We start from the raw sequence: 20,853 nt of genomic DNA on the forward strand, positions 1-20,853 counted from the left end.
GCAATAGCCCTGGAGTGCCAAGTGCACCTTTCCAGACCATCTCAACAGGACCCACACCCCATGGGAATTCCCACTTGTCCCTAACCCTACCTAAAGCCACCTTGAAATGAAGCAACAACTCTTCACTGGGCACTCAGTTCATGTTGTTTTGCACAGTGTGGAAGTAGATGATGGAATGGGTCCCTTTGCCTGCCATTTATGCCTCTATCCTATCATAAACATGCCTTATTCTGGCCACAGGAAAACACACCTGTGTCATGCACTACCTATATCTAGCAGAGAAGGTTCTATCTAAAAATCTAACCTGACTGTCCCCAACAACCAGAACCTTATCTGAAGGCAGGGAATGAGTGACTGCCTTATCCTCTTGAACCTTCTCTGCCTGTCTTTCCCCCTCCTCAACCCTACAGAGCACCTGGAAGGAGTTTTACAACTCCACTCCCTCCTGTGTTGCCTTCCTGAGCCTAACAAAACCCAGCACTGAAAACCACCCTCCACTCTTCTTCTGAGACAGACACTTTACCAGGTAAAGTATCTGTTGTCTGAATTTTAGAACAGAGAACTCAATTTTCCTCCATCAGGCTCTTAACCACACTCTCTAATGATGTAATCCTACTAAGTAGTGATTGCATCATCTCCAAACACAGGCCAACACCCTCCACACTACTAGCACCAACAAAAGCCTCCTGCAGGGCCTCAGCCTCCACAAGAGAAGCCTTTTGCAAGGTCTTGCTCTTCACAACAGAAGCCTCAACACCCTTACACACAAGAGCTATGACTCAGGACATTCACATATAAAGAAGCTGTGACCTGAACTGAATCATTAACCTGAGCTGAGAAGCTTGACTGCTGTTACAAGTGACTCAGGATTTCTCCTGAGCCAGTTTCAGCCTCAGTTACATCAAACCACACACCACAACTGGTCACACAACAAACCATATTACACTCAATCATACCACACCAATCATATCTAGCCATATCACAAACCACATCTTACCCTGCACACTATGGCACACACAACACTCCACCACACCACACAACACAGCACCATGTGCACAAACTCATATCATGCCAAACATCATACCAACCTAGCACACAAACTGAAGCAGTCAGGCAGGTTCACATCAGTCTTCCTACACAAAGACCTCACACAGCAACAGCTGCATTTACGTGCACAGCGGGAGGCTGCCAAGGGAGAGAGGGCACCAGACGAGTCCCAGAATACTGAGATAACATCAGCTGTAAGAGAGACCTTAACTGGCGCTGTCAAAACGATAATTACTCCCAGTGAGGTCTAAAGCACTGGACCAGGGGGTGCTGTGAACCTATCATTAAACCCAGCTGTGACCTCACTGAACATTTCCCTTTCTGTCTCACAAGACAAGAGGTAGTCACAGCCTGCCCTCTAAAGACAATTCTCTTCCTTCACACAAAGCTATTAGTACCTAATTACACACACACCCTTCACTCAAAATACAAAATTATCATGGCGACTCCTACACAAGCCTCGGAGTCCCCATCTGGGGAGGGGACCACAAATATCTCCAGATCAGACTGCTTTTCTGATATTGACCCTAAGTGTCTTGACACTCCCCTCAACTTTTTCTTCATTAACTTCTGCAACATTTGTGGTCTTGGATCTAATTTTCAGTCTGTAGAATATCACCTCTCCTCTACTAAACCTCATCTTCCTTTCCTCACTGAAACACAGGTGTCTGAAGCAACTGACAGTAGCCTCTTTTCTGTTCTCTCCTACTTTCTCTATCCTCATTTTCAATCTAAAGCTGGATGTTGGATCTATGTGCGCAATGACTTAACCTGTTCTCGTGCCCACTCTCTTGAATCATCCGAGTTTTCTACCATCTGGCTATGACTACAAAATCACTCTTAAACTAAATTTATCTGTCTGTATACCTTTTACTATTTACCTTCCAAAGTGGAGCACATTCTAACTCTCTTCCCTTTTGCAAAGATCTCGATTCTTGGAGACTTCAATGTTCACCACCAGCTCTGGCTTTCTTATCCATTCAATGAGCATCCTGGTGAACTAGCCTTTAACTTTATTATCCTCCATGACCTAGAGCAATTAGTGTAACATCCTACTTGTATTCCTGACCATCTTGGAGATACACCCAACATTCTTGACCTTTTACTAACGTCTAATGCTTCTGCTTATGCTGTTATCCTATCAACTCCATTGGGCTCCTCCAATCACAATCTCATATTTGTATTTTTCCTATCACACTATCACACTAATCCCTCCTCAGGATCCCCCTAAACAGAGGTGCCTCTGATGCTTTGCCTTTGCTAGCTGGGGGTACTTGAGGAGGTATTTTGCTGATCTTCCTTGGAATGACTACTTGTTCCATGTCAGAGACCCATCTCTGTGTGCCGAGCGCATAACAGAGGTGATAGTGTCTGGCATGGAGTCATACATTACTCACTCTTTTTCTCGACCTGAACCTTCCAAACCTTGGTTTAACATAGCCTGTTCTCGTGCTATGCATGATAGAGAGGTGGCCTACAAAATGATTTTGAACCTTCCATCACCAGAATCTCATGCGCTTTATATTTCTGCCCTGAACCATGCCAAGTCTGTTCTTCAACTAGTCAAAAACTTCATTAATAAGAAGTGTCAAAATTTTTCAAGATCTAACTCCCCTTGTGACTTCTGGCACCTAGCCAAAAACATCTCCAATAACTTTGCTTCTTCTTCTTTCCCTTTTTTATTTCAACCAGATGGCACCACTGCTATCACATCTATCTCTAAAGCTGAACTCTTTACATAAACCTTTGCTCAAAACTTTACCTTGGATGATTCAGGGTTTGTTACTCTCCTGCACTCTCTGACTACATCATGCTACCTATTAAAATTCTTCAGATTGATGTTTTCCATGCTCTTGGTGGCCTAAACCCTCAGAAGGCTTATGGACTTGATAGGGTCCCTCCTATTGTTCTCTGAAACTGTGCCTCCATGCTTGCACTTTGCCTACTTAAACTTTTTTCAGTTCCATCTGTCAACATCTACCTTTCCTTCTTGCTGGAAATTTGCCTACATTCAACCTGTTCCTAAAAAGGGTGACCATTCTAATCCCTCAAACTACCATCCAACTGCTTTAATTTCCTGCCTATCTAAAATTTTTTAATCTATCCTCAACAGGAAGAGTCTTAAACATCTATCATTTCACAACCTTCTATCTGATCATCAGTATGGGTTTTGTCAAGGCCACTCTACTGATGATCTGGCTTTTCTTACTGAGTCTTAGTCATCCTCTTTTAGAGATTTTGGTGAAACTTTTGCTGTTGCCTTAGACATATCAAAAGCTTTTGATAAATTCTGGCACAAAGTTTTGATTTCCAAACCACCCACCTATGGCTTTTATCCTTCTCTCTGTAACTTCATCTAAAGTTTCCTTTCTGACTGTTCTGTTGCTGCTGTGGTAGATGGTTACTGTTCTCCTAAATCTATTAACAGTGGTGTTTCTCAGGGTTCTGTCCTGTCGCCCATTCTCTTTCTGTTATTCATCAATGATCTTCTAAACCAAACTTCTTTTCCTTTTCACTCCTGTGTTGATGATACCACCCTTCACTTATTGACATCTTTTCATAGACATCCAACCCTTCAGAAAGAAAACAGTTCATGCAAGGAAGCCACAGAATGCCAGATTTCTGATCTCTCTAAAATTTCTGATTGGGATAGAGTAAACTTAGTATTGTTCAACTTCTTTCTCATTGCTACAATGTTGCACCTCTCGTTATCTTCTACTGCCATTTTCATGCTAACTGCTCTTCTGATCTTGCTAACTGCATGCCTCCCCTCCTCCCATGGCCTCACTGCACAAGACTTTCTTCTTTCTGTCACCCCTATTCTGTCCAACCTTCTAATGCAAGAGTTAACCAGTATTCTCAATCATTCATCCCTTTCTCTGATAAACTCTAGAACCCCTTGCCAGCATCTGTATTTCCACTTCCCTATGACTTGAATTCCTTCAAGAGAGAAGTTTCAAGACATTTATCCTTCAATTTTTGATTGCCACTGTGTACCCTATTTGGGGACCAGTATCTCAGTGGGCCTTTTTTTCTTTTTCATTGAATTTTGTTGCCCTTGGTAGGTGCCCCTCCTACATAAAAAAATCCTTAAGTGGTGACAATACTGGTGGTTTTTCTGTTTCATATATTGCTGACATTAATGTTAATTCACTTGTTAAGAAAACTAATTATGTGCATTGTCTTGTACTGGATTATAATCTTCCAGTCTTGGATATCAGTGAATCTTGGTTGCTTCACTCCCCTCCTAGTTCATTTGTGGATGTTCCTAACTATGTATTGTTAAAGTAAGATGTTCTAGGTAATGTACTTAAACATGGAGTATGTATGTACCTGAGATTGGACTTCAATTACTCTGAGGTAAATGTAGCACCTAATGTGGTAGCAGCTCATCTTCTTCATCTTAACCACAATATACCATTCACCTTCAATTTCTTGTGCTGATGATGATCAACTTATTAACTTTCTTTATAATTTTTGTTTGGGTAAGGATGTTATTTTTTTTGGGTGATTTTAATTTACTGTCAATTCATTGGGGTGGGGATTATCCCTGTTACAGGTTAACATTTACAGAGCATCAGTTCTATGATTGTTTTGCCACTCTTGGACTTACACAGTGGATTACTGAACCAACATTTCTTGCATCAGGCAATATAATAGATCTTTTATTGACTAATGAAGGTGACAGAGTGGTGAGGTTCAGGTATTTCCCTCTTTCCCTAACTGTGGACACAGGCCACTTTTACGTTGTTGCATCTCTCAGCTCAGTTCAGGTTCTAGGGAATCAGCCAAACTTTGGCATAAGGATTTTTTTTAATGTAGGAGAGGCACTGGCCAAGGAAAAAAAAGAAAAAAGGCTGACTGAGGTGCCAGTCCTCGAACAAGGTCAAAAGCTTTAATAAAAAATACAGGATAAGTGTCTTGAAACCTCCATCTTGAAAGAGTTAAAGTCATGGGAAGTGGAAATACAGAAGCAGGCAAGGAGTTAAAAGGTTTACTAGAGAAAGGGATCAATGACTGAGAATACTGATTAACTCTTGCATTAGTGAGGTAGACAAAATAGGGGTGGGAGAAAGAAGAAAGTCTTGTGCAGCAAAGCCACTGGAGGAGGAGAGGCATGCAGTTAGCAAGATCAGAAGAGCAGCTGGCATGAAAGCAGCAGTAAAAGACAGCAAGAGATGCAACACTGTGGTGATGGGAAAGAGGCTGAAGACATCCAGTTAGAAGAGAGAAGTTGATGAGATGAAAAGTTTTTGATTCCACCCTGTCTAAAAGAGCAGTATGAGTGGAAATCCCCAGACATGTGAAGCATACTCCATACATAGATGGATAAGGGCCCTGTACAGAGTTAGCAGCTGGGGGTGAGAAAAAGTGGCAGAGATGACTCAGAATGTCTAACTTCATAGAATCTGTTTTAGCTATAGATGAGATATGAAGTTTCCAGTTTAGATTATAAGTAAAGGACAGACCAAGGATGTTCAGTGTAGAAGATGGGGACAAATGAGTGTCACTGAAGAAGAGGGGATAGTTATCTGGAAGGTTGCATCAAGTTGATAGATGGAGGAATTGAGTTTTTGAGGCATTGAACAATATTAAGTTTACCCTGCCCCAATCAGAAATTTTAGAGAGATTAGAAGTCAGACATTCTGTGACTTCCCTGTGTGAACTGTTTACTTCCTGAAGGGCTGGACTTCAACAAAATGATGTGGAAAAGTGCAGGATGTTATCATCAGCATAGGAGTGAATAGGATATAAAGTTTGGTTTAGAAGATCATTGATGAATAATAGGAAGAGAGTTGGTGACAGGACAACCCTGAGGAACACTACCAGTGACCACTGTTATGTGGGGGTGTAAGTATCGAAGAGAAGAAAGATGAAAGGCAGCGAGAGGGGAGCTGGGGGGGAGAGAGAGAGAGAGAAAGAGAGAGAGATGAAGAGAATGAGAGCAGGAGCTAATGATGGGTCTGTGGGTCGTCTCTGCCCAGCTGAGTATGCTACCAGATTTACTTTTATTTCCCACTCTTCCCATTTGAGCACCATGTTGGGAGTGAAAGAATATAAAGTACAGAACAACATAATACAGTTAGATTTCCACTAGCCTCTTTGGGGAGGTGAAGCAAGCAAGATTAATGACATGACTTTGTAACCTGCAGTTTGCAGTGGATCTGTGGCATGCATGTAATTGTCTGGTTGTAATTACTTAGTTGTAACATACAGGAAGAGAGCTATGTTTATGTTGTCCTGTCTCCCATATCTAGAAATGTCTAGCCCTTCCTTAAATTTATGCAGGGTTTTAGCATTGATAACTTTTGCATCCAGTGCATTCCACACATCAACACACCATTGTGGGAAGTTGAACTTCTTTACACCCCTGCTACTGTAGCTTTTTTTCAGTTTCTTTCCACATCCTTTAGTGAATTGGTATCCCAAATTAAGTTTTCATTGTCAATTTTTTCTAATCCTTTTGTAACTCTATACACTGCTATTAAATCTCCTCTTTCCCTCTTTCGGTTCCAAAGATGTCAATTTTAATGCCTTTAGTTTCTCTTTGTATGATAGTTCCCTAAATTGGAAGAAAGTTTTGAGGTTGCTCTTTGAATTCTTTCTAATTTTCTTATGTGTTTTTTCAAGTTTGGAGACCATACCAGGGGTGCATACTCCAATCTTGGCCTTATTAGAGTTGTAATAAATTTCTTAGTCATTTCTCCATCTATATAATTGAAAGCTGCCTTGATGTTTCTTAACAGGTTTCAGCTGTGACTTTATTTATGTGCTTTTCTAGTGACAGGTTATCCACTGTGATTACCCTGAGATCTTTTTTTTTTTTTTTTGGTACACTCATTTCCCATTGTGTATATGCCTCTTGGTCTTCTCATGCTTTTCTCAAATTCTATGACACTGCGTTTCTTTATGTTAAATTCCATTTCCCATTTATGGGATCAATCCCGTATCCTTTCTGGATTTTGCTGTAGGGGCATGCAGCTGTCACCTTTCTCTATTTTTCTTAATAGTTTTGCATCATCAGCAAACAAACTCATATAGCTTTCTATTCCTTCCACCATACCATTTACATATATTGCAAACATGATTGGAGCTAACACAGATCCCTGTGGCACACTGCTATTAACTTGTTTCCAAGAGGATTTTTTCTCTTTTACTGTAGTTCTCATTTGTCTGTTACTTATAAAGTTTTTGAACCATCTCAGCATACCCCTTTTCAGCCCTCCTATTTCTTCTAGTTTTCACATTACTCTTTTATGTGGCACTTTGTCAAATGCCTTTTTTAGGTCTAAGTAAATGCAGTGTACTCATCCATCCCTTTTTTGTACAATGTCTATAACTCTTGTGTAGAAACTTATAAGGTTTGTAGTACAGGATCTTCCTTCTCTAAAGCCAAATTAAAGCTTGTCAGTATGTTGTTACCTTCTAGATACTTCATCTACCTTTCTTTTATAATCTTTTCACTTAGCAACCACACTGGTTAGGGACACTGGTCTGTAATTTAACAGATCTTCATAATTTCTGCCTTTAAATATTGACACAATGTCTGCCTTTTTCCAGTCATTGGGAACTACACCCTCTTTAAAGGAGATCGTAAGAACAGCATGGATTTTGTCAGGTTACTGGTCACTGCATTCTTTTAGTATCCAGTTTGACACTCCATCTGGCCCCTTAGCTTTTCTTTTTTTCCAGTTTTTCCATTACCTTTTTTACCTCTTCCACAGACACTTCCATGGTGTGCATCCCGATTCCTTCTGTGTTTGTCATTTGCTCCACAAATTCACTTTTGAAGACTGACTGGAAACAATTGTTTATTATTTTGGTTATCTGTTCTTTATCTTCATAAATCACACCATCTATCTTCAGTTTACTTATTCCTTTCTTTTTTTTTAGTTTGCCATTTACATATCCATAGGACAATTTGGGATAGTCCTTACATTTCTCAACAATAACTTTCTCGTAATTTATTCTTTCTTTTTTATGAATGTTGCCATATGCATTCCTTTTATCTTTAGAAATTATCCAATGGTTGTGTCTTCTACTTTTCTGCTATCTATTCCATGGCTTATCTCTTTCAGCTTTTGCTTGTTCACATCTGTTGAACCACACTTGTCTTGCCTGTTTTCTTGCCCATTTTATTGGCAGTAGAAAGCCAGATGCTGAGAAGCTTGAAATTGATACCCGTATTTAATAAGAAGGTGACAGAATGGTTTCAGAGATTTAAGATGAACACTGAATTTGACTGACCTCTGAAGAGATGGATTGCCTTGGTGGCTAATATGTTGAAGGACAAGGATTGTCTATGATAGGAAGGAAGTCTATGATAGGATATTATTTGAGGACAGGGTTGGCACTAAAAAAATTCCACCCCCAAAAAAACAGCTTGTGTGTTTTTTTTTTTTGGGGGGGGGTTTGAAAAAAATTACATATCAAAATTTATTTCTCTATCATATTGATAAATAAGGTCTATATATGTACATATACATAAAAAATGTAAAAGTAGTCAAGCCTAACCCATTAATTTCCTGTATAGTACAAGTTAACACAGGCTTTGTCCAACCAGACCAACCTGTATCAGCATGACCTAAACAAATGTCTGTTCTTCATTAATAGAAAGTGTTAAAATCTTTCAAGATCTAACTCCCCTTGTGACTTCTGGTATCTATCTAAAAACATCTCCAATAACTTTTCTTCTTCATCTTTCCCTCCTTTATTTCAACCTGATGCCAACACTACCATCCCATCTATTTCTAAAACTCTTTACTCAAATCTTTTCTAAAAACTCTACCTTGGATGATTCAGGGCTTGTTCTTCCCCCTCCTCCATCCTCTGACTACTTCATGCTATCCATCGAGATCCTTGGCAGTGATGTTTTCCATGCCCTTGCTGGACTGATCCCTCAGAAGGCTTATGGACTTGATGGCATCCCTCCTATTGTCTTCTGAAACTGTGCCTCTGTGCTTGCACCTTGCATAGTCAAACTCTTCCAACTCTGTCTGTCAATATCTACCTTTCCTTCTTGCTGGAAGTTTGCCTAAATTCAGCCTGTTCCTAAAAAGAGTGACTATTCTAGTCCCTTAAACTACTGTCCTATTGCTTTAATTTCCTGCCTAACTAAAGTTTTGAATCTACCTTCAACAGGAAGATTCTTAAACATCTATCACTTCACAACCATCTATCTGATTACCAGTATGGGTTCTGTCAAGGCTGTTCTACTGGTGATCTTTCAGCTTTCCTTACTGAGTCTTGGTCATGCTTTTTTTGCTGTTGCCTTTGACATATCAAAAACTTTTGACAGAGTCTGGCACAAAGCTTTGATTTCCAAACCATCCTTCTACCATTTCTATCCTTCTCTCTGTGACTTCATCCCATGTTTCCTTTCTGACCATTCTTTTGCTGCTGTGGTAGAGGGTTACTGTTCTCCTAAATCTGTTAACAGTGATGTTCTGGACAAACTTCAATGAACCAGTCTCTTCTGGAATTTTCCACTTTCCTATCAGTGACCACCTTCCAGTGTTTATCAATATTCCAGTCTCTGATAAAGTGTGCAATACTCACCACAAAGTTGATTTTAGGCTACAAAATAGAGTAAATCGGTTGAAATTCACACAGACCCTATCAAATACAGACTGGAATCTCTACCTCACTAGCAGTGACACAAACACAAACTGCGACATATTTCTGGATAAATTACATGAAATATACTATTCCTGCTTCCCCAAAATAACCAAAACTATCACATCCAAAAGACTAAGTAAGCCTTGGTTAACACAGGGGTTAATAAATTCAACAAAACATAAATATCAGCTGTACAAACTATACAAACTAGGGTCAATTACAATGGACCACTACAAACATTACAGAAATTATCTAAATAACTTAATAAAACGCAAAAAATCTGAATATTACCTACAAAGGTTTGAAAATTTTAGACTTAACACAAAAAAAGTTTGGGAACTAATTACCGAAATAGAAAACATTAATAATAATAACAAGACGGTCTCCCACACACTACACTATAATGACACAGTCCTACACACTCCACATGAAATTTCAAATGCATTCAACACCTATTTTTCACAAATTGCACCTCAACTTAGCTCCCAGCTTCCTAGAGCTCAAAACTCACACATTTCTTATCTCAGAGGTAATTTCCTAAATTCCATGAATATTCCCATAGTGACAGGAAATGACATAGTCAGAGCTATTTCTGCCTTAAAAAATAAAAAATGCCCTACGGATGAAATACCTGTGAAAATAATCAAAGAGAACAAAAATCTTCTAGCAGAGCCACTCTCAAAATTATTCAATGATTCAATAAAAGATGGAGTTTTCCCTAATAGATTCAAGCTGGCAAAAATTATCCCTATCCATAAATCGGGAAGTAAAACTAATATCTCAAACTACCGACCAATCTCTATTTTACCAGTGTTCTCTAAAATATTTGAAATCATTATGAAGAACTTCCTCATGAACTACCTCAATTCACAAAAATTCTTAAATAATAGGCAATTTGGTTTCCGCCCCGGACTAAATACTTTTGACGCTATAAATGTGTTTACCTCTGACCTACACGATGCCTTGAATAAACATAAGTCTATAATATCCATTTTCATTGATTTCAGCAAAGCTTTTGACACAGTTGACCCAAACATTCTAATAGACAAATTACGTCACTATGGTATTCGCAGTTGTGTGGAAAATTGGTTCAAATCATATTTAACTGGCCGATCTCATTTTACATCCTACAATAACTCTAAATCAACCATCAAACCTATACATCTTGGCGTGCCACAAGGTAGCATCTTAGGCCCTATTCTTTTCCTGATATATATCAACGATATCAGCAATGCCTCTACTGCTTTCAACACTATACAGTTTGCTGATGACTCCACCTTGTACATGATTGGTGATAATCCCACTGACCTAATCTACAGAGCCAACCTAGAATTATCTGCCTTTTCTGAATGGTGTCTTGCAAATCGCCTAACAATTAACACAGCTAAAACTTTCTACATGTTATTTACAAATACCACCACCAAATACCAACCCTTACCTAGACTTACCATATTAGATAAGGATATCACGCAAGTTTCTAAGACAAAATTTCTTGGAGTCACAATTGACAATAATCTTACCTTTAAATATCACATATCAAACCTTTGCCTAAAATTATCTAGATCAATAGCTCTATTGCTGAAAATAAAAAACTTTGTTCCAGTGGAAATTATGAAAATCATGTATTATGCCCATATATACCCACACTTAACCTACTGTAATCCAATTTGGTCCACTACCTACCCATGTCATCTACAAAATCTAAACATCCTCCACAAGAAAATTATTAGAATCATGACTAATAGTGACTTCCTCCAACACACACCTCCACTCTATAAATCTATGAAAATCCTTCAACTCTCTGACTTATCAAACTTCTCTATTGCATCATACATGTTCAAATTGATAAATTCCAACAACAACAATACCCTGACCCTAACTCATAACCACTCCACACGCTACAGGCATTCTCTACAGATTCCCCATCATACCTTAACTCTCTACCAACACTCTCTAATGTATAAAGGTCCCAAAATATGGAATAGCACCCTGTCACACATAAAAAATTCATTAAGCGTAAATATCTTTAAGAGAAAACTAAAAGAATATTTATTGTCTCAATACTGACACATCTTGTACTTCAATCAATTTTTATCAATATCAATTATTTTGTTTCTTGGTATTGTAACCAAATAGTTCATATCCTCTGTAACTAAAATAGTTTATAACCTCTAGTATATATACATATTTATTTCTGTTTGTTTAATTATTCTCAAAACTAATATTTGCTTGTTTATAATCAGATTCCACTTCAATTTTCTCTATTTCTCATGTATAATTATGATTTTTCTCCTTTCCTTCCTGTTCTTGCAAAGCCATTTATCCCTAAATCTTTTGTCATTGCTATTAATTTTTTTTTTTTTACATTTTCTTCAATTAGATTTTTAGTTTAGTGTTGTTTTACATTTCAGTATTAAGTAGATATTAAGTGTGCCCAAAAAGCTTGTGCTTCATAAGGGGCTGTTTGTCTTTCAATTAATTGTACCTTAAGCTTATATATGTATTACAGACAAACATAATAAAGTGTTTAAAGTGTTTAAAGTGTTTAAAGTGAACATCACTGTCCTGTCACCTACTCTTTTTTTTATTATTCATTAGTGATCTTCTAAACCAAACTTCTTGTCCCATCCATTCCTACACTGATGATACCACCCTGCACTTTTCACATCTTTTCGTAGATGTCTAACTCTCCAGGAAGTAAACAGTTCTTGCAGGGAAGCCATAGAATGCCTGAATTCTGGTCTCTCTAAAATTCCTGATTGGGTAGAGCAAACTCAGTATTGTTCAATGCCTTAAAAACTCAATTCTTCCATCTATCAACTTGACACAACCTTCCAGACAACTATCCCCTCTTCTTCAATTACACGTAACTGTCCCCTTCTTCTACACTGAACATCCTTGGTCTGTCCTTTACTTATAATCTAAACTGGAAACTTCACATCTCATCTTTAGCTAAAACAGCTTTTGTGAAGTTAGGTGTTCTGAGTTGTTTCCACCAGTCCCCCCCCCACATAGCTGCTAACTCTGGACAGGGACCTTATCTGTCCATGTATGGAGTATGCTTCACATGTCTAGGGGAGTTCCATTCCTACTGCTCTTCTAGACAGGGTAGAATCAAAAGCATTTTGTCTTATCAACTCCTCTAAATGTCTGTCTTCAGCCTCTCTCTCATCACTGCAGGGTTGCATCTCTTGCTATTTTCTATTGCTATTTTCATAACAACTGCTCTTCTGATCTTGCTAACTGCATGCCTCCCCTCCTCCCATGGCCTTGCTGCACAAGACTTTCTTCTTTCTCTCACCCCTATTCTGTCCACCTCTCTAATGCAAAAGTTAACCAGTATTCTCAATTGGAAATCCCTTTTTCTTGTAAACTTTGGAACTTCCTGCCTGCTTCTTATGATTTGAACTCTTTGAAGAGGGAGGTTTCAAGACAATTATCCTGTAATTTCTGACTACTGCTTTTGCCTATTCGGGGACCAGCACCTCAGTGAACCTTTATTTTTTTTATTATATTTTTGTTGCTCTTGGCTGGTGCCCCTCATACATGAAAAAATAAAAATAACTTCAAACCTTTTATTTCACTCTATATTACTTTTTAATTGCTTATTTAAACTAATTTACATATAAATGAGGAATAAACAAAAATAAAACCCCCAAAAATCCAATAAAACCAAAAAAAAAAACAATGGACTGAGTTTTTTTAAACCCATGTTTTTTCCAAGCCTGGTTGAGGATTTAGAGGATTATGAAGAGTTCAAGGCTGACATCCTGAGAGCTTTTGAGCTGTGACCAAAGGCAGTTGTGTGGAGGGAAGAAAAGGCCAAGTGATTCCTACCTTGAGTTTGCTTGCTACCACAAGGGAGATGTATGAAAAATGGACTGCCAATGACCAGGCCACCTCCTACTGTGAATTAAAAGAGCTCTTGGTAATGGAGCAGTTTGTAAACATGACTAAGAAAAAAGTGGTACTGCTGCTCCAAGAAGAGATTTAAGACCTTTAAGGATGCAGCTATTTGGGGGTGATGACCATATGTTGGCACACTGGCTGGTGCCACGTTGGGTTGATGGTACGTCTGGCCGGCCTGACTGGTGGTGCAACTGGCACCAGTTTGTCTGGAAGTCCATGTTTTACTAGTGGCCTTGGAAAGAAGTTGGGGTGAGTCAACCCTGTAAGTGATAAGTCTCCACCCAGCCCTCAACGGAGACAGACTGGGAGCATGCAACACAGCACTCACAGATATAGTTCCCAGCCAATGTGTCATTACTGTAGAAACACTGAATACTTTAAATTTAATTGTCCCAAGTTAGTTACAGCTGCAGCTTCCAAGATCTCCCAGAAGCTGATGGCCTTGATAGTGTCTCATGGCTGTGACCAGGAGAGTGAGGAGGTCCAGCTGGTATTTGGTTGTGGGGGTATAAAGGCTGTCCCCTCATCTGTTGTTACCTTGTTGCCTGTGAGGTCTGGTTTGGACTGGTGTCATCTATTCTTATGTTGGGGCATGATTGAGATTGATGGGGTTGAATACCCTGTCACTGTTTTGAGAGACAGCGGCACAGCAGTCACTGTGAAGGAATGTGACTGGGAGGTGAGTTGCCTCTGACAAGCTTGTGTGGTGCTGGGGGACTGGCGTCATAGAAAGCTTCACCATGAGGAAGATGAGGCTGTTGTGCCCACTAGTGACTGCATTAGTGTGGAGTGACTGTAGCATTAGTGGAGGGTCTGCCAGTGGCTAGTGTTGATTTCCTTTTAGGGAATGACCTGGCAGGAGGGAAAGTTTGTGTGCAGTCTTTATCTGTGGATGCCAGCCTGGGTGTGGAAACTGTTGATGTATCTGACTATGCTTGTTCTGTTACTCACCTTAAGGTGAGGTGAGCATGCTGGCATCAGGTACTTGCAGGTTTTGTGACTCCTGAAGTCAACTGCAACAAGGCAGGGATGCCACAAAAGAAGTGCAGTATTTGTATTGATGCTGCAGTGGAAGCAGAGTGCCCAGATACCTTTCCTGCTGCTGGTGAGGGTCTGAGTGAGTCAGTGTTGGACTTGTGTTTGAGTCAGTATGCTGGGGCTGACTGCAGAAGCGCAGAGCCACTGCAGAAGGCACCTGACTTTGGTGAAAGTGTTGCCGAGAGTGAGGCTGGAGTGATGGACTTAGATTGTTTGTTTGATGGTTTGTCTCACCCTGTGGAGCCTCTCAGAGGTGATGCTCAAGCTGAGTTGTCACCTGGAGTTGAGGCTGTGGTCGCTGGTACTTAGTCTGCACCCCAGTCTGTTGTGTCTGGTATGTTAGGGGTTGCTGCAAAAGGCAGGGAGACTCCTGACTCTGCTGCGGAGGTGGGAATTTTCTTCTCTGTGGAGTGTACTGGAGGTCAGGAGAAGGCTGCTCCTGTGCCAGCACCAGACATGTTGTGTGTTTGCTCACATAGTGAGCCACCTGTGTTGACAGCTGCTGCTACAGCTGTTAGCATACCCACAGAGAGTTCTGCCCCTCGGGTATGTGTTGACTCATTACTGGCCAAGGCAGGAGTGACTGGTAAGGAAGTATTTCCAGGTGTTAGCAATATTTTGAGTAGTCAGTGGAGAAAAGAGGACAGAGGTTTGTTGCTCTATTTTGTTCTGCCATCCACAGTCAAGGAGGCACAGGTGCTAATAGCATGTATTGGCCTGGTGTTTGGCCATTTTGGAGTCAGGTTGACTCGGGAGCAGTTGAGGTGGTTTTGGTGGTTGGGTGTGGCCATGTTTGTTGGGTGTAACTGCGTGGATCAGGCTGGCAAGCCTGATGGCCTTCTCCCCTGTGTTATGTTGAGTGTTGTTTCCCCTAGTGTGAGGATTGTGAGTGATGTTGCTTGACCAATTCCTCCCTGGGAGAGATGATGAGGTAGTTGGCACGAGCATTGTGGTACCACATTGAGGGGCAGCAATGAGTGAGGCTGCTTGTGTTAGTGTGTTGCTTGCTGCTCAGGAAGCACCCTCAGTGCTGTTCAGGCCTTCATTTGGTGGCATTGTTGGTGCTGATTGCCAGGTGCTGGTCTCAAGTAGGGTAGTGTTTGATGATGGATGTCTGCTACCTCAAAGCAACAAGGTATTGGGTTTGATGAGAAATGACTGCACACAGAAGTAGTTGTTGGGACCAGTGGGACTGGCCCAGGGGCACGCTGGCCAGGCTCATGTTGGAGCTGGTGTTTGTTGTATTGTGTTGGCCATGTGTATGAGTTTGACTCCAAGTGCAGGAATGGATGTGCTGCATCCTGGAAAGGAGCAGCTATCAGCTCACTGAAGCAATTTCTGTGTCATGAAGTGGCCAGCAGGAGGAATGTGTGATAGTATAGCTGTACCTGAACAGTGAGAAGCAGGCTTGGTTATGTCTCCCCCCAGAAGGCACCTCTTGTTTTTGCTGAGGAAGTAGCATTTTTATTTTGTCAATTTTATGGGTGTGGCATGGAGGCTCAACAGAATGAGGAGTGGGTAAACAGGATTGAGGCTGTGGGCAGTGAAAGCCTGGAGGAGAGAGTAGTGTGTTCTCTGGTGAGGAGACTTGATGGGACCAGCAAGTTGAATGTGTTTGGCTGCCCAGAGGGGAGGTTTGTTTGTCCAAGAAGGGTATTGCCTGGTGGTACTGTGACAATGCACCAGGAGGCTATGGTCCCTGATGGGCTCAATGAGTGTTGCAAGGGCACAGGGATGTCATTGTTTGGTGACTCTGATGTTTGTACAGTGTGGAGAAGATACAGGAGTAGACTGTGTAGCAGAGGGAGCAGGAGAGGTAAGAGTAGATGGAAAAGTGGTGAAGGCAGAGGAAAGAGAAGATGATGGAGATGGAGGAAGAAAGATGAGTCATGGGAGCAGTTGGGGCAGCTGTAGCTGCAGGAGAAGAGATATAGAAATTATATCCTACAAGGAAAAGCCTGCACACCGATGTAGCTGGGGAGATCACAGGTCCTGGTGGAGAGCCAGAGACAGGTCTCAGAGGAGGAGGAGAAAGAAATGGCAGTTTGAGTATGGAGGGCCCAGGTTGTTGTTACTTTTGATAATTGTTCATACTGATGTTTTTGTAGCTTCCATATTGTGATTTGTGCATGCCTCTATTTTGACTTTGATGCAAATTGCCCCAGTTAGTCATGTGTTGAGTTTGAATTTTTTGTCTTCCAAAATTTTGATAAGCATTGTATTTCCAAAACTTTTTGTTTATGGGAGGACATGTTATGTGGGGCATAAGCATCAAAGAGAAGAAAGATGAAAGGAGGTGAGGATGGTGGGCGTAGAAAGAGAGAGAGAAAGAGAGAGAGAGAGAGAGAGAGAGAGAGAGAGAGAGAGAGAGAGAGAGAGAGAGAGAGAGAGAATGGGAGCTGATGATGGGTCCACAGGTCATTCCCACCTAGTTGAGTAGGCTACCAGATTTATTTTTATTTTCCACTTTCCTTTTTGAGCACCATGTTGAAGAGCTATCATTTGAAAGAAAATAAAGTACAGAACAACGTAATACAGTTAGATTTACACTAGTCTCTTTGGGGAGGTAAAGCAAGCAGGATTATTGAGATGACTTTGTAACCTGCAGCTCGCAGTGAGTCTGTGGCAGGTATGTGTGTGTTACCATCCCGCCCCCTTCTCTGTATCCCCCCTTTCTTCTTTGTCATATGACTTACCCCCACCTCTGAGAATCGTGCAGACGGAATAGCATCCCTTAGTCATTGTATGGTAAGGACATGTGAGTTGGGGCAAGGCAAGTCTTGGAAACTTAGTGTGATTTACATTTATAGGGCGATTATTCATATTGTATTATTTGTCTAGTATAGCATTAAGCTCCTGCTGGTGTTAGGTGAAAGATAGGTGTCTTTCATAACCTGCCTGTGATTGTAATGCCTTGTAAATAAAGAGATACTGCCATATGGCTCCTCGACAGTACAATCTATTGAGCATTTGGTGTGTTGGTGAGCAGTCAGTGGACCCTCCCCATTCTTTTTGTGGGCAGCTTGTTTGTGTATTCGTTGCTTTGTCACATGCTACTGTGTTCATATGCTGTTGTCAAGTGGGTGGACACAGAGGATTACCATATTTGATGGCATATAAGACACACAGGGATATTTTTTTTTATGTAGGACAGACACTGGCCAAGGGCAACAAAAATCCAATAATAAAAAAGCCCACTGAGATGCCAGTCCCAGAAAAGGGTCCAAAGCAGTACTAAAAAATTGAAGGATAAGTGTCTTGAAACCTCCCTCTTGAAGGAATTCAAGTCATAGGAACATGGAAATACAGAAGCAGGCAGGGAGTTCCAGTGTTTACCAGAGAAAGGGACGAATGACTGAGAATACTGGTTAACTCTTGCATTAGAGAGGTGGACAGAATAGCGGTGAGAGAAAGAAGAAAGTCTTGTGCAGTGAGGCTGCAGGAGGAGGGGAGGCATGCAGTTAGCAAGATCAGAAGAGCGGTTAGCATAAAAATAGTGGTAGAAAACAGCTAAAGATGCAACATTGCAGCAGTGAGAGAGAGGCTGAAGACAGTCAGTTAGAGGAGAGGAGTTGATGAGACAAAAAGCTTTTGATTTCACCCTGTCTAGAAGAGTAGTATGAGTGGAACCTCCCCAGACTTGTGAAGCATACCCCATACATGGATGGATAAGGTCCTTGCACAGAGTTAGCAGCTGGGGGGTAAGAAAAACTAGCAGAGACATCTCAGAATGCCTAACTTCATAGAAGCTGTTTTAGCTAGAGATGTGATGTGAAGTTTCCAGCTCAGATTTTACTTCAGCAAATCACTTGTCTGCTAGATGGTGCCGTTCACATGAGATACACTACACTTCGCCACACAGTCAGTTACTACGCAGACACCACACAAGTCGGATGTCGGTCCCGCCTCCTGTTCTGTTGTTACAACTTCTGTTATCGAGATGTGATAGGATTATTACAGTTTTCTTGTTTGGATTGTGTATTATGATTTCCATTACCTGTTATAAGGGTGGAATATTGTCTTTAGTTATCCGTTACCTGATTATAGGGCGGAGTATTGCCTATGGATATCCGTTACCTGATAAGGGCGGAGTGTTGCCTACTTGAATCCGTTACCTGATTTAAGGGCGGATTATGGACTGTAAATATCTGTTACCTTGTATAAGGGCGGATTATTGGTTATATGATATCCGTTACTTGGTATAAGGCGGATTATTGGCAAATATTTTATGCTATATATATATATAACAATATTTGGGCACTCTCGTGAGCCAACATAGGTGCGAGATGGTTCCATCTTGTTACCCATTATTGGGGCAAGAGGAATATTGCCTTATTTACAAGCCTGGGGGCATTTGACTTCCCAGATTATTATAAGGAAGGAGCTTTTGATTTAAAGTTACCCTGTGTGTGAGGTTAAGGCACCCGTGGGGTTATTAAAGGAACTGCTGTTAAAAGGGGTGGCATCTTGTTAACATTAGCTGCCATGTCTAGGATGCCTTCTGATGCTTGCCCCAGTCCTGAGAGATTCAGAACTACAAGCATGCCACGCACCTCAGCTAAGGTAAAGGGACTACACAAGCGGAGTAAACATGAGGAAAGATCCAGATCTAAGAGCCGTTCTACTCGTCATGAGAGGTTAAGTTACTCTCGGTCACCTTCCCCTTCTCCAAAATACGCTGGTGAAGACAGCAATGCGCCTTCTTTGGGCATGATTATGGATGCTTTGACTGAGTTGAGGAAAGACATGGACAAGCTTAAGAAGGAAAATGGGGTTGTGAAGTCAAAAGCAGTTCATAACAATGCTCCCCTGTAGGTGTCAAATAATACTTTGATGCCTGATTCTCAGGAATCACAGGCAGGATTTTCTGGATTTAGAACTCCACTGAGGGAGGACAATGATGAGGAAGAGGAAATCCAGAGGGATGTTCCTCATGATAGTATATTGTTACAAGGTGCTAAGAATTATGGACCCATGGAAACTGTCTCAAAAGAACTTGACAAGGAAATTGCTGCAATGGTGAACCACCTGTTTATTAATGGCATGAGGCAGGAAGATTACAAAGCCATTGTAGAGGATGAGGTGACATTTAGACCAAATAACTGCCATGCATTAACTCAAATGGATTGCAACCCACAGGTCCTGGACGCACTGCCTGCAGAGGCAAAGAAGGCAGACTTCCGCTTAAGGGAAGTGGGAAAAAAGATATTACCAAGGCAGCTACTATTGTTGTAAAATCGCTTACTGTGCTAGACAAGGTGGCACGTGATGAAGAGCACCAAATTATTGCAAATGAGGTGGCCATGCTCAATGGTGCATTAGCATTATTGGGTAATGCCCACTACAGAAATAACTTGAACAGGCGACATATCATAAAGAGGGACATTAATCCCAAATATTCTCATTTGTGTGCTGACAAGGCTCCCATGACGGGTCTATTGTTTGGGGATGACCTGTCACAAGCCAACAGAAATATTGAGGAGGCAGAAAGGCTGAAAACCAAATTCACTTTTAAGAAGCCTACATCTTGGACTGCAAGCAGTGGCAGATTTGGTGGAGGTAAACAATGTAACTTTTTTTGCCAAGGCCTCCTCCTGTGGATTCCCATCCAGATATCAGCCGTATGGTTTTTCGCAGGATGCCCTCCAGTGGTGAACACAGGCGCTCCTACTCTGCTCAAGCTTGGACAACAAAAAGCGTGAGAGGCCGGGGTCAACATATCCCCTGGCATTAACCCAGGTGAAAGAACAATTTGAGGCTGGGCAACTTCACAAGTTTATCAATAAATGGCGTGTGATTACAAGTGACCTGTTCATTTTGGATATGGTGGAACATTGTCATCTGAATATAGATGAAGCTAATATCGAATATTTATTTAGAGAGGATATACAGTATGTCTTTAGTGAGGAAGATAAACTGATTATGCATTAGGAGGTTAAAAAATTGTTAGAGATAAAGGCCATCATAGAGACACATGGACAGGATCAACAAATACTTTCACCAGTTTTTCTGAGGAAGAATAAGATGGGGGATTATAGGATGGTGTTAAATCTTGAAAACTGAACAGGCATGTAGAATATACTCATTTTAAATTGGAAAATTTTGAACAAGTATTACAGTTGCTTAGTCAAGGAGATTATATGGCTTCTATAGACCTTAAGAAAGCCTATTATTCAGTAAAAATTGCAGAGGAACAACAAAAATATCTGTGTTTTAGATGGTTGGATAAGATTTACCAGT

The sequence above is a fragment of the Scylla paramamosain genome, chromosome 31 (genome assembly GCF_035594125.1).
Source record: "Scylla paramamosain isolate STU-SP2022 chromosome 31, ASM3559412v1, whole genome shotgun sequence".
Classification (NCBI taxonomy): Eukaryota; Metazoa; Arthropoda; class Malacostraca; order Decapoda; family Portunidae; genus Scylla; species Scylla paramamosain.